This window comes from Citrus clementina, unplaced genomic scaffold (genome assembly GCF_000493195.1).
Source record: "Citrus clementina cultivar Clemenules unplaced genomic scaffold, Citrus_clementina_v1.0 scaffold_5, whole genome shotgun sequence".
Classification (NCBI taxonomy): domain Eukaryota; kingdom Viridiplantae; phylum Streptophyta; class Magnoliopsida; order Sapindales; family Rutaceae; genus Citrus; species Citrus x clementina.
Window position 1 is genome coordinate 23,838,692 of NW_006262201.1, and position 7,575 is coordinate 23,846,266.

The following is a 7,575-nucleotide window of genomic DNA, read 5'->3' on the forward strand; positions in this document are numbered from 1 at the left end:
TGAATTTAGCTTTTAAATTATTTAATTTGTCTTTTTGTATTTTAAAGTGTGCATCTGATTTTTTTATGTCTTTGTGTTAAATTACAACAAGCAAAAAAAAATGCGAGAAAAAAAAAAGAGTAGTAAGGAATTGCTACAGCATCACTTACAGCATGACATATAACATAAGATTCTCAAACAACAGAGGCATTTCTTGTTTTTGCAGCAGCAAATGGATTGATAAGATTTTATGATAAGGAGCGTTTGAGAAGTATATCCAAGAAAAAGTGACCATTTACAGCCTATGCTGCAGCAGTGCTTCCAGCAACAGAGGAGTACCCTTACCCGCTAGTTTATTTTACTTCTTTCTGCAAAACTTTTCTTTCATTTAGTTTTAATTTTCTAATTCATTCTACATGTCCTTTTATTTAGTGTATGCATGTTTGGTTTATGTGGTTTTGTTTTGTGTGCTTGTGAGAACACATCACCATTCAAGTTTGGGGGGGTTGTATTTCTAAGTGCATGTGTTTATGCTTGTGTTGTGTGTTGTGTGAAGCTCTGTTATCTAATATTTGTGTATGGATTTGAAAACCTAATGAAGATAAATTGAGTGTTATTCAGTATTTATGAGAATGCCATGTAGAGATAGTTATAGATGGAGGTTGAAATTCTGTCCCGACACTTAAACTTTGGTTGAGTTTTATGAGAATGTTGTAGCAGAGCCAGGAAAACAAAAAAAGAGTAGAAAATATCTCAAGTTTGGGGGAAAATTTTTGTTGGACTGTGCCTGTTATGAAATAAATTCTGCTCCAATGGTTTAAGTTGGTGAGTAACCAGGGTTGAGTATGCACCCCATATGCAAACTTGAGTCCAAAGGTAACAAGAGCTATGAGCAGTACTGCATCAATTATATATATAAAAGAAAAAAAAGCAAAAAAAAAAAGTGATGAAGGAATGAAAAATAAAGAGGTCTGCTGCCTAAGATACAGAGTAACCTAGTCTGTTCATGAGCCCCATGTTCAGCCTTGAGTCAAAGGCGTCCAAAAGTAAGACCTAAATATAACATCATGGATGTGTTGTTGCAGCAACTCTGACATGTACTTTGAGTGAGTAATTGGGTGTCGTCATTACAAGTGATATGCATTCACATAAAAGCTCAATGTTGCATTGAAGGGTTTAATTGAAAAAAAAAAATTATTATGTTATTGCACAGTTTGAGTTTATTTGTGAATTCTGCTCCCTCATATGTGAATATATTTGTGTTCTACCTTTGAATTATATATGTCTGTGTAATGCTGCAGCACCTCTGGAATTTGATCAAAGTGGCACACACACACTTTAGACAGAATGAAACCTAAGTCTAGAACTAAACTGCTAAGGCTATTTTGCGTGATTAAGACTGTGATTTGAGGGTGGAAGAATTCTTGCAAATTTGATGACAGAGCTAAGTTATTTGTTGCATGAATGTGTGATTGAAGTGTTAGCGTTATTGTCGTTACTTGAGGACAAGTAATGGTTTAAGTTTGGGGGTGTGATAACTCTATGAAATGAGAGTTATCATAGTACTTTAAGACTTAAATTAATATGACTTAGAGAGTAAATGATTTGTTTCTATTGCATTTTTGTTACATTTTGCATAAATATTCATTTTAGTTTAGTCTTAATGAGTTTTGCTTAATTTAAAGTAATTTGTGCTTAAATTGTGTGCATAATTGTAGGTTTCCAGAAGCTTCTAATTCATGGAAGGAATGTTGATGCAATAGGCTTGCAAAAGTAGTGAAAGAATAAAATTCTATCGTAAATCAGCGAAAATAAAGTAATACTACTAGGAGCATAAATACAACAAACCAGATAAGAATCAACAAATGTTTGGTTTATCACTTTAATTATCTCCTAAAAAATATTTTTATATAGTTGTATTATACCGTTCAAAACGAATTTGTTTGGTTTACCAATTCATCTACAACTATATAGGTTTCCTCTTCCTTCTATCATAGCACCTCACCAAAATATATAAGAAATTTTATCTTCAAATAAGGATGATAATAATAATAATAATGGTAACCATCATCTTACTATTTATAACTTTTAACCTGAAATCCGAGTTTATTCAATAATCATTGAGCCCAAGACAGAGACGAAGTAAAAAATTCCGTTAACTGGGGGCAATTTAATACTGAATTCAGTATAAGGAATAACAACTTCAATTCAAAATGTGTATTTATTGAAGCATGGGAAGCTCCGACCTTGGCCCAAAGGCTCGGCTAAGTGCCTTTCAACATTTTTGTTAAGCTAGACATCTGACCTGGAGAGTTAAAGATATTAAAAGTTGTATTTGGAAGTTATATTTGGTCTAATTTTTTTTTTCTTGGTAACACAGATATCAAAATGTTTACATGATGATTCCATGAGTCCACTAAGGGACAAGCAGCGGTAACTGTCCTTTCTCGCTCTAAAATATCTAGATCACATGTTTTATTTAGTTACTTGAAATTATAAATTTGTCCTACAAATTTGCCCTTCTTAGATTAATCAAATGTGTCAAATTCAAGTTCAATTTTTTTCAAATCACACAAAAATCTCATCCATTTATAATTTATCAGTCCAACTGCTTAATTTAAATGCCCAAATGCAATTAAAACTAAATCTATTCTTTAATCTTCACAATTTGACGGTGTTTTCTAAAAAATCTAGTTTCTTAAGGCGTCTGAGGAAAATTACTAGATATTATGTCTGTCAATTTACCTCCGTGGATTTGATTTTCCAGATATGCCACTGTATGAATCTACTTGAATTAGTAATAAAAGACAAAACAACAATTACTCGTTTTCTATGTTTTAAATAAACTACTAAAAAAACTTTAAAATATAAAATTCAAGCACAATTGCGTAAATTAGCATGTGTACTAGTCAACGCAAATAATATAATGTAGAGTAGAGTATCGTTCTAGAAAGATTGTTTATCCCTAATTCATTTTAACAATCGATTAAGATAATTTAGATTGAAAAATAAAATAAAATAAAGATTCTAAAAGTTAAATAAAGATTCAAGCACTAAGAAATTTCATCAAGGCATTAAGACAATGGAACATCTAACTTCACCATAACTAATCCAATTCAATCCTCCATCTATATTAGTAAAGATTATTATACTCGTGTTGACAGTGAATTCCCTAATACATTCAATATTTTGTCTCGAATAATATAAAAAATACACTCGCATTAACCCATTACACCTCTATGAGTATTTAAATATGCTAAGGTTCATTAAGTTCTATGGAAATTCTAAAATAAAACTACATGAATCAGGTTGGAACATCTCTGTCTCTTATGTTTTTTAATGACATATATTACTTAGAGGAAAAATACACAAATCATCTCTTGGTCTTATTATATATTCTCAAATCATTCAAATATTAGCCAGATATGTGAATGACTTGAGCAAAATAATGAATACGCTCAATAATGAACACTCAATATCATGAAATAATAAAATAAAAATAACACAAATTTATGGAACTAAATCTTCATACTTAGGATATATTATAGCCCTAGCAAAAACAAATTAGTACAATAAATATTACGAAAATCCATAAACATACTTGGCAACATTCAAGCTAGACAATTAAGAAAAGAATAGAAAAACTCAGCCATTGGACTAGGGATGGCAAATATCCAATTATGGATGGATATTATCCATCCAAATACAAATCCATAATTATCCATATCCAGCATTTAATACTGGACATAGATATAGATTTTATCCATATAGATATGGATATCCATGGATATTTGATTTTTATTATATAAAAATAAAAAAAAATAAAAAAAAAATAAAAATATAGAATAGTTAAAGCCAGTATTAGATTCCAATATCAAATAAAAAAAAACAAACATAACAAATATCAAAACTATGAATTAACAAAAAGAAATTATAATATGAAATTACAAATTAATTTCAAATTAAACACAAAAAAATCAATCTTCTAATGCATCATTAATCTCCAACCAGATCATCATCATTAATCTGCAAATTAAAGCAAAGCATTAAACAACTAAATAATTTGTATTATTTAGGACCATGATCATTCATAATTGAGCATCACAATAAGCATCAAGCACATACCAAAAAAAGAAAAATAAACACTATTCAGAACATGATTGTGTTTCCTCTTCATCATCATTATCAGTCACTTCTCCATTTATTTCTTCCCCATTCATTATCTTATCTTTAGGAATCTCACCTAATTTTTTTTTTTAAAAAAACTTGTAAAATATAAAGAAAACAAATACTATCAAAATCAAATAAGAGCAGAAGTGAGCTGAATTTGATACCTTTTAATTGAGCTCATATCCAATTCTAAGTACACAATAAGGCCTCTACTGTACTCGGATGAAGTCTACTACAATGTGGGCTCAAACATCGACCTCCCGCACCAAAAGCAGATTCAAAAGCAATTGTAGAGACCGGAACAGCCAGCAAATCTCTAGCAATCTCAAACAATATCGGATATTTACTTCTATTCACTTTCTACCACATTAAAATATCAAAGTCTGGAGTAGTCTTATCCTCTTCTTCCAAGTAATATGTTGGCTTTTGAATGCATTAAATTTTTGCACATCCCACATGCCCATCACAACCGAACTAGAACTAGAATTACAAACAACACTAGACTCACCAAATCCTTCAGCCAAATTCGATCCAACTATACTTTTTTTTTTATATTATGAATATAAGTCAGAATAGAGAGTATGGATTCTATCAATATGAGTTGATGCATCACTACCATAAATTTGAGGAAAGAAATAATCCACTAGAACCATTTTATATCTAGGATCCAATACAACAACAACATCCATCACACCATGGATTTCATCCCAATATTTTCCAAACTTTTCTAACATACTTTTCGCCATATTTTTTATCACATCACATGAAGAATTAAGCCAAGCATTCAATGATAATCTAATTTCACAAATTATTGAAAAAAATAAGTTAGTTGTTGGGTATTTAGTGCCAGAAAACATCTCAGTCATGGTATAGAAGGGTTTCAAATGCTCATATACTACTCTTGCCAACTCCCACTCTACTTCAATAGGCAAGTGCTTATATTGGTTATCACGATGCTTCAAATGAGTAAAAACATCTTCATAAATCAAAGCAACTTCAAGCATTAAATATGTCGAATTCCACCTAGTTTTACAATCAAGCACTAAACTCTTAGAACAATTCAACTTCAATTAGCGATTAGCCGTATCTTCAAACAACTCTATCCTTTAGGTGATGATGTCCAATAATTAACATTGTTTCTAAATTTTTCAATCCCATCTCCTATCGCATCTAACCCATCCTTAACAATTAAATTTAAAATGTGAGCACAACATCTCACATGCAACAATTTCCATTTAATAAGAATGAACCAGGAGGAAACTTAGTCAACAAAAATGGAATCGTAGCATCATTAGTGGAACAATTATCAATGGTTATTGTAGATAACCTTCGATCTACATTCCAATCCAGTAGACACTTAGCCAATTCATTAGAAAGTGCTTCAGCAGTATGTGGAGAAGGCACATATATAAATCTAGACAATTCATAAAAAATAAAATAAAATTACAAATAAGAATAAATAAAATAAAGTACATTTAATAAAATTTATTAAACTTTTGTACTGGTACCTTAAGATCCGATTCTGTAGAGTCCACGAATTGTCAATAAAATGTGCCGTCACGACCATATATCCCTTTTTTTTATTGCTAGATGTCCACATATCCATAGTAATGGAAACTTTACTAGTAATATCCTCCGACAAAGCCATTGTCTTAGCCTTTTCAAAATCAAACAGCTTCAAAACTTCTCTTTTCACAGTGTTCCTACAAATTTTACCAAGCAAAGGCTGAACAAAACTCATCAAATCCCTAAACCCTTCATAATCAACAAATCTCAAAGGAAGCTCATGCATGATTATCATTCTTGATATTTTTTGCCTAGCAAGTGCTTTATCAAATGCAGTGGGATCAAATGTTGAAACTTTTGAAGTTTCAGCATCTTTTTTCTTGTATACCTTAGATGCTTGACTAGGGCTAGAAGCTGAAGCTGGAGCTGGAGCTGATTCTTGTATCCGTTTGGGACACCTATCAATATGGTTTAACAAATGCGAAGTTCCACTCGATTGCTGTCTAACAAAACCTTTGCCACAATGATTACACACTGCCTTCATTTCTCCATTAATTGTTCTCCTTGTGAAATGGTCCCAAGTTCTAGATGTTTGTCTCAATGAGCTTCTAGGTTGTCCTTCGGAGTCTCATTTTTTACCTCCACTAATTGAATGAGTTTGTGGATTTTCAGCATTAACATTACTTGAGGTTTGAGGGTTTAATTGAACAACAGGATCGAGATGAAGATCATACATAATTAACCTGAAAAAAAAGTGCAATATTATCATAACCAAATATCCATTAATATTTTATTTGATATTATTTATTAGATATAGACATATATATAAAACATCCATGCTTCAACTTGAAAAAGAAGCAATTTTTTTTTTAAAGCATATTGGGTGCCTCATCTTTAGTAGCCATTGTCCTGCCATTCAAACCCCACATTAATTGTACCTTATCGGCTTATCCAAGCTAATTTAATTATTAAGATTATTTATTTCTCTTTACTTTCAAAGACAAGAAAAATAATTCAACACTAATATTCTCAAATATATTTCTCTCCATAGTCTAATCTAATCCATTATAAAAGAAAAATACTTTGCTTTCACCCCACCCCTGCAACTTAAATTCGAAAATCATCAAGCCACACAGTTGTTTTATGACCCCAAACCCCCAACAACATTCCTAGTCATACAGGAGTTCTCACATGGCTCCTCGATTACCAACTTGATTTCTTGTAATCCAGGCAGCAGAATACTTATATTCAAGAGAGAAATTGTATGATAGAATCTTATAATAGATACAAGTTATTAAGAATACTATAGAATAAATTGAACTAAATTGTATCAATTATATTTAGCATCTTCAAATCCCAAAAGCTGACAGAAAAAAAAAAGTTGTTGCATATTGGGCAACAAAAAAACCTTGTTTTCAACTAGAAATGCAGAAAGTAATGAAGTCGAAAATGCTACAAAGAGTACATGGAAGTCTAGCAGCAACAAAGAGGAACTAGAACTGTCATTATTCTATTCAAATCCAGTGGGACACTGGAAGAATAAAATCTTTCCTGTTTCAATTTCAGCCAAGGATTTTCTGAATTCAGAGTTATCAAGATTATCTTACCGTGATTGAGAACAAAGATAATCTTTATTTTGATCAAGTTAAGTCACTCATTTCAAATTATTGAATAAGAGAGACGAAATAAAAATATGAACAAATACCTGGGGTTTATTCAACAAAAACTCTAGTGCTGCAAAGAGGGCTGGGATTTCTTCAATAAGAACTGCAGCTCGGTAGCTTCAGGGAAGAGATGAGCGGCAAGTGATGAACGCTAGTGAGCATCAACCGGCCGGCAAGCGATGAGCGCCAGCGAACGACAAGCAGCTGGTGATAATCTTAAGTTTTGCTAAATCGATAATCTAGGACATTTGTTTTT